A 6,741-nucleotide genomic window follows, 5' to 3' on the forward strand; every position below is an offset into this window, starting at 1 on the left:
ATCCCATGATTCTGTGCTAAATTCTCAGTGTAAGGGTGGATTCTAGATTTCCTTAGCGTATGAAGTAACATGCTTTTAAGCAGGAGGGTCATGGGCAATGTGAGCTAATGAAGATGTGAGGGAGAGCTTCCCTTTTATAAGACAACAAAACTGGGCAGAATAAGGGCATAACACTTTCTTTTATAAGAGGTGATTGTGCAAGAAGGCTAGAGATGGGGGCTTGTTAACAAAGGGGTTTAAAAGGGGAATTCGAAAAGGGCGTTTTAGTTAAAAAGGGGGTTTTAACTAAAAAGGGGTATCACTATCAGAAGATAGACTCATGAGCTGCTGCTCCTACCCGTGAGCTACTGCCCCCCCCTCTCCCTCTCTCAGCCAGCCCCCTCTCCGTCTCCCTCTCCCTGTCTCAGCCAGCCCCCTCTCCCTCTCCCTCTCCCTCGCTGCTCCTCCTCTCCCTCCCCTCTCGCCAGCCCCCTCTCCCTCCTCCCTCACCCTCCCTCTCCCCTTCCTCCTCCCCGCCCTCCCTCTCCCCCCCCCCCCCCCCCCCCGCTACCCCCTACCTCTCCCTCCCCGCCCAACCTCTCCCCCACCCGTCAGCCCCCCCGCCCCCCTTCTCCTCCCCCGTCCCCTCCCCCGTCATCCCTCTCCCTCGCCAGCCCTCCCCCCCCCCCTCTCCCCGCTGCCCCTTTCTCCTCTCCCCTCCCCCGCTGCCCCCTTCTCCTCCGCCCTCCCTCTCCCCCGCCAGCCCCCCCGCCCCCTTCTCCTCCCCTGCCCCCCTCCCTCGCCCTCCCTCTCCCCCCCCCCGCTGCTCTCCCCCTCCCCGCTGCCCCCTTCTCCTCCGCCCTCCCTCTCCCCCGTCAGCCCCCCCGCCCCCTTCTCCTCCCCCGCCTCCCTCCCTCCCCCACGCTCTCCCCTCCCCCCGTTGCTCTCCTCCCAAGGTGACCCTCCCGAAAAGAAAAGAAAAAAAAACCTCCCTCTCCCTCCCCGCTCCCTTCCTTCCTAACTCAGCTCCCCACGCCTCCCTCTCAGCCTACCTCCGTCTCCCCTCTCTCCTCCCCTCTCTTTCTCCTTCTTGCTCCTCTCTTTCCCTTCCCTTCCCCTCTCTCCTACCCTCTGTTTCTCCTTCTTCCTGCGCCCGCATTCAGGGCGTCCTGGGCAGTAGTTTCACGGACGGAGGGTTTTCAGTGTTGGAATTGGCCTTTTCACATTGATTGGCAAATGGATCCCCATTCAGCCAATCTCCGTCCATCTCCACCGGCCGCGAGAACCGTCATTTTTTCACAAGACGAGCTGCAGCAGCTCAAGAAAGATGTGGAATTAGAGGGCTCCACATCACTTTTCGCCCGCATCTTTGGGTCACACCCTTCCAGATCACAGGCTAGAGACTGGATGCTAGCGGTGTTACCAGGAGATCTCGCCCCTCACCTCAGGGATATTCGACTTTTGGGACGTGGATTCTTCCAAGTGGTTTTCGACTCCCACGAGTCCACAGTCCTTGTTCTCAAAGCTAATCCCCTGGCTTTGGGTTCGAGGAGGATCTTTCTTTTGCCTCTCACCTTGGGCTTCGATCCGGTCGAGGAGGACATGCAGGTCACGTCTCTGTTCATTAGGTTTCCTGGTCTTCCTCAGGTCTACCATCGACTGCTTGCCACTATCGGAGCCACATTCGGCGTGGTCACGGAGATCCCCTCCCTTCCTGGCATGCCTTCTTCCTTGGCAGAGGCAGTCAGTGCAGACGGGGTGCCTTGTGTTAGGGTCATTGTCTTTGATCCTAACATGTCAGATGACCACATTATGCTTCAGCGTCCCGATGGCTCTCTCTTTCGACAGAGAGTCGAGATTTCAGGTAGACAGGACCAGTGCAGGATTTACAGGACCCTTGGGCACTTTGCTAGAGACTGTCCAAGGAAGAGAAAAAGACCCAAGAGGTCTTCTGGTGCGGCTCCTTCACGTACTACCACGACTGCACCTCCCCAGCACCCTGTACCACGCACTCCAGGACCACCAAGAGCAACAGGGCGTCCTGCTTTGCGCACCCCAGGACCACTAGGGGCAGCAGGGCGCCCATGCTCGCAGCACACCTAGTACCACGATGGAGAGCTATCAGAGCGGCTCCCTTACCTGAGGAGGAGACTTTTGATCATGTTCAGACAGACGCCTTCTAGACTCCAGAGGTGGATGTTGCTGCAGTCCTAGATACTACAGCTCCACATCAGGAGGGGCCTTTAGATCCACCAGCCCCAGTCAATTTGGTCTCTGACCCCTTCGTTTCTGAGAACGAGAGGACTACAGGTACTTCCCCGCAGACTTCCTGCCACAGTCAGGACAACCGAGAAAGTGCAGGCGCAGATGAGGGCTCCTGATTCTTCATCTAGCCACAGGCCTCCTCGACCCCTAGCTCCAGTTCTGCTGATAGAGGCCTGGTAGGTCCTCCTTCATCTTCCACGAGTGCAGGTCTTCTTCGCACTCCTTGGCCAGACTTGCTTGTCAGGAATTCTTTTTCGGCACTGGCAGATTCGGCGACTTTCATGGATGATGAGGAGTTTGTGCCCTCTACCTTAGGGGTCCCGATCATTGGGATTCATTCTGACAGGGCCTCCCTTTCAGCAGGTGTGGGGATCCTTTCACTTGTTGAGTTTCCTACCCTCAGCAGGAGTGTTTCGGCCCAGGGGAAGCTGGTCTCCTCTACTAGGTCAGGTAAGCGTTTCCATCCAGCATCCTCCTGTCGATGAGGATAGTCAGCTGGAACATACAAGGCCTAAGTGGAGTTCCACACCGTCACCGTAGGTAGCTGATCCGGAACCAGCTTCATTCAGGCGTCAATGGAGGTGCTATTGATATTCTTTTTATCCAGGAACACAAGCTGGATGCCAGTGATTGCTCTAAGTCTGGTAAACTGCTTTCAGGACATACCTTCTGGTCGCCTGCTATGGGCACAAGGGGAGGTACTTGCATTTCGGTCTCTCTTTCTATTCTCTCCTTGGTTGCTGGTCATGGTATTATCTCCCCTTCTAGAGCTCAGTGGATCATTATTTTGATTGGAGGGCGTAAGATTGGTCTTCTCAATCTTTGTGCTACCAACAACAGAGGGGAGCGGATCTCCTTTTGGAAGGAGTTACTCTCTTGGGGCCCCATTGCAGATTCTTGGATCATTGGTGGCGACTTCAACATGGTTGAGTTGCCTTCAGACAAAAAGGGAGGCAGACAGGGTGGAATTCATTCTTTGGAAAGGGCAGCCTGGGATGCCTTTCTCTTTCAGTTCAGTGGCAGAGACACTTGGTTGGATGATGCCTTTCATATTATGCCACAGTCACTCCTGTACTCTTGATCGAACAGGAGAATACACATGCCCATTCATGCACGGATTGACAGATTTTATGTAGACGATTGGGCACTTGACAGAGGAGGATCTGTATGCATTTCTACTGGGGTTTCTACCTCAGATCATTTTCCAGTGGTGTTGCAGATTCTTGAGCCTCATCGGAGAGGACGCTCTGCCAGTGTCAGGATTCCGGATGCTTTTTATGCAGAGGTGAGTCTCACGAAGGATATTTTACAGATTTGGGTTTCTCACATACAGGGTGGAGCTGTCCATCCATCTCAGGTAGTTGCAGCCTTATCCGGAATTAGTGACTATTATCATACAGTTGCTGATTCTAGGAGACGTGAGATTCTCAGATGTGAGATAGGTATACGCCAGCAGTTAGCGTCCCTTCAGAGAGAAGAGCAGAAGAGGCCTACAGATGCTTGGATTCAGGAGCGCCTTGCTGCAGCAAGGGCTCCTTTGCAGACATTGTTGGATCAGAGAGCAGAGTATGCCTTTCATGCACGAGAATCCTTTTGGATTCAGATGGGTGGCAGGGTCAATAAACACTTTTTCTCTACTCATGGGCCCAAACATAGTAGAGATAGTGTTTTACAGCTTGTTGACTCAGACGGGGTGTTACAGTCAGATCCTGATGTTATCATGCGTGTAGCTTCAGATTTTTTTGCATCCCTTCTTACTGCAGACGCAGGCACATGCCATTGATGGTGCCAGAGAGGTTATTTGGCAGTGTATCCGTGTATTGGTGAAGGATGAGATGTTTCTTTGGATGCACCTTTCACCAATGCAGAATTCAAGACTGCATTACTTGCCCTTCATAAGGGCAAGTGCCCAGGTTCAGATGGACTTACCCCCTCCTTTTTAATTACTTTTTGGGAGCAGATTGGTGATCACATTACATCAGCCCTACAGGGCGTGTGGGACTCTGGTGAGATGCCGGACTCACTTACAGATGGTCTCATTTATCTCATCCCAAATGGGGGTAATAGGAATCTTGTGTCTCAATGGAGACCCATCACTCTTTTGGGCACTTTTTACAAGATTCCGGCGAAAGCCATCAGTCTGCAGCTATAGGTTTTTCTTTCAGATTTGATTCATGACACGTAGACAGGGTTTGTGCATGGCAGAAGTGTTTTTGATAATATTTTCTCATTTTGGGAGGCCTCAGAATGGGCCATGCAGAGTCGCCAGAGATTGGCCATTCTACTCTTAGACTTTGAGAAAGCTTACGACAGAGTAGACTAGGATTTTTTAGAGGATACTCTATCTCGCTTTGGTTTTTCAGATGCATGGATTAGAGGAGTATCCTCTCTCTACAGATCAGCCCATAGCTAGTTGCTCATTGGGGGGTAAGAGGGGACATGTTTCAGATTTCCAGATCTGTCCGCCAGGGATGTCCTTGCTCCGTTTCTTTTTCTGTTTGTGGCGGAAGCTATGAGTATCTACATTAGATCTCAAGCCGATATTTATGGGCTGAGGCTTCCTATCCGCCGGGAAGAAGAGCTCTTGGATAGTGAGTTGGCAGATGACACGGCTGTTTTTTTGGATGCCTCCCCCAGGACACACTTCCTTTCGGACAGCCTTGGATTTGTTTTGCACAGCTGCAGGTGCACACATTAATTGGCATAAATCCAGTGGTTTTTGGATTTGCGAGGATGACACCCCGGACTGAGGTAATGATATTGGCTTCACTTGGGTACAGAGGGGCTTCTCCGTCAGATATTTGGGCTGCCAGGTTGGGGTGGGCATCTCTCCCTCACAACAGTTTGCTCCGCTGTTGAAAAGCATAAGAAGAAAGCTCCTTTTCTGGAGCTCGGCCAAACCTGACTTGGCCTCCAGGGTGGTGGTGGTTAACCAGGTTCTTCTAGCCATAGCATAGTTTGTATGCTCTTGTTGGTGCCACTCTAGGAATTGTATCACTCAGCTTAAGAGGCCTGTACGAAACTTTTTATGGAGTGGTCTAGATGGTACAACTGATGTTACAGCCAGGGTGGCTTGGGAGACCTTGATTCTTCCTATAAGAGAAGGGGGTTTAAATATCATCGACCCAGATCTTCAGTGCAGAGCTTTACTCTGCAAGTTCGTTGTGAGAGGGCTTATGCCAGGACAAGAGCCTTGGAAGGAATTTTTTATCAGATGCATATAGTCTCGCACGCCCACTTCAGGAGAGGATTGGACACACAGTACTAGATGGGTTTTCACCACAGCCCACCTCAGGTCTCCCTCTTCGCCTCTTATGGTTGCTATCCTGAAAGCATGGGCCAGCTTCAGGAGTACTCTTCGCAGGATTCCCCCATCCACCTGTGAAGAGATTGAAAGGCAGCCTATCATGTGGAATGACAGGATTTTGGATGAGCTTGGTAGACCACTTGGAGCTTCTCCTTACATGCAGTGGCCAAGATGGGAGAGGGGCCCTACATCTACAGTGGGAACATGGAAAGCCTTCAGGAAGCTTCCTGCAGACCAATAGGCCCAGATGGTTCTTAATCTCAGAGGGAGTGCAGGGAGAGTCCAACAGATTGATGCAGCCTTGCCCTTGGATTGGGTGGACATAGATGACATGCCTATTACTTGCTCCACTTTGGATGGGGGCATTTTTCAGATTGGGAGTTCCTTTACAAGTGATTGCTTTTCTTGACCCACATGAGGATGCCTTAGTATTTGATGTTTCTTTGGGGGGCAGGCTGTCCAGATCCACAGACGATATCTTGTTGGAGGTACCGTTTCAGCCAATCAGGATAGTGGGCTTCATGGAGCATGGCTCTCTTTCACAGTGGTACTTGGATCCTGACCCGCTTCTCCTCGCCCTTGGCTCATGGAGGCTGTGGCTCTATGGAGGTGTCCCAATTAAGTTTTTGCAGTGGGACCTTGGGGAATGGGAATGGATAGATGAAGGGCACCGAGAGAAGGGCATCCCCTTCTTTCGTTACACGGTTAGTAATGCCAGGAAATTCCAGCTCAGCTCTAGGGGTTGGAAGCCTACCAGAGCTTCTCATTGGGAGAACTTTCAGATTTCTGTTGACTTGCAGAGAATTTTTTGGCAGAGGCTCTGGAAATCCCACCGGAATAGAAAAATCACTCTCTTCTTTTGGCTTTTTATTCATGGTGGGATAGCAGTGAACCATTGGAGATCCAAGTTCGGAGCTGACCCTTGTCCTCGCTGCTTTTTTGCTTTGGAGACAATATAGCACTACCTATGGGATTGCAGACAGGCGAGAATCATATGGAAGGGGATTGCAAGACTTTTCAGCACTTTTGTTCGCCTACCTTTCTATATGACTTGGGGATCAGTGGCTTGGCTTACTCTTTCAGGGCCCCAGGTATTTTTTGAGAGACTTGACTCCTCTTGGGCTCTTCACATCTGACGACACCTTGTGGAGTCGTGCTCTCTAGAGGATGTTTCGGCCACTTCTTTCAGG

The sequence above is a fragment of the Dipteris shenzhenensis genome, chromosome 21 (genome assembly GCF_047967505.1).
Source record: "Dipteris shenzhenensis isolate YYH24624 ecotype China chromosome 21, Dip_SZ_1.0, whole genome shotgun sequence".
In the NCBI taxonomy this organism is placed as follows: Eukaryota; Viridiplantae; Streptophyta; class Polypodiopsida; order Gleicheniales; family Dipteridaceae; genus Dipteris; species Dipteris shenzhenensis.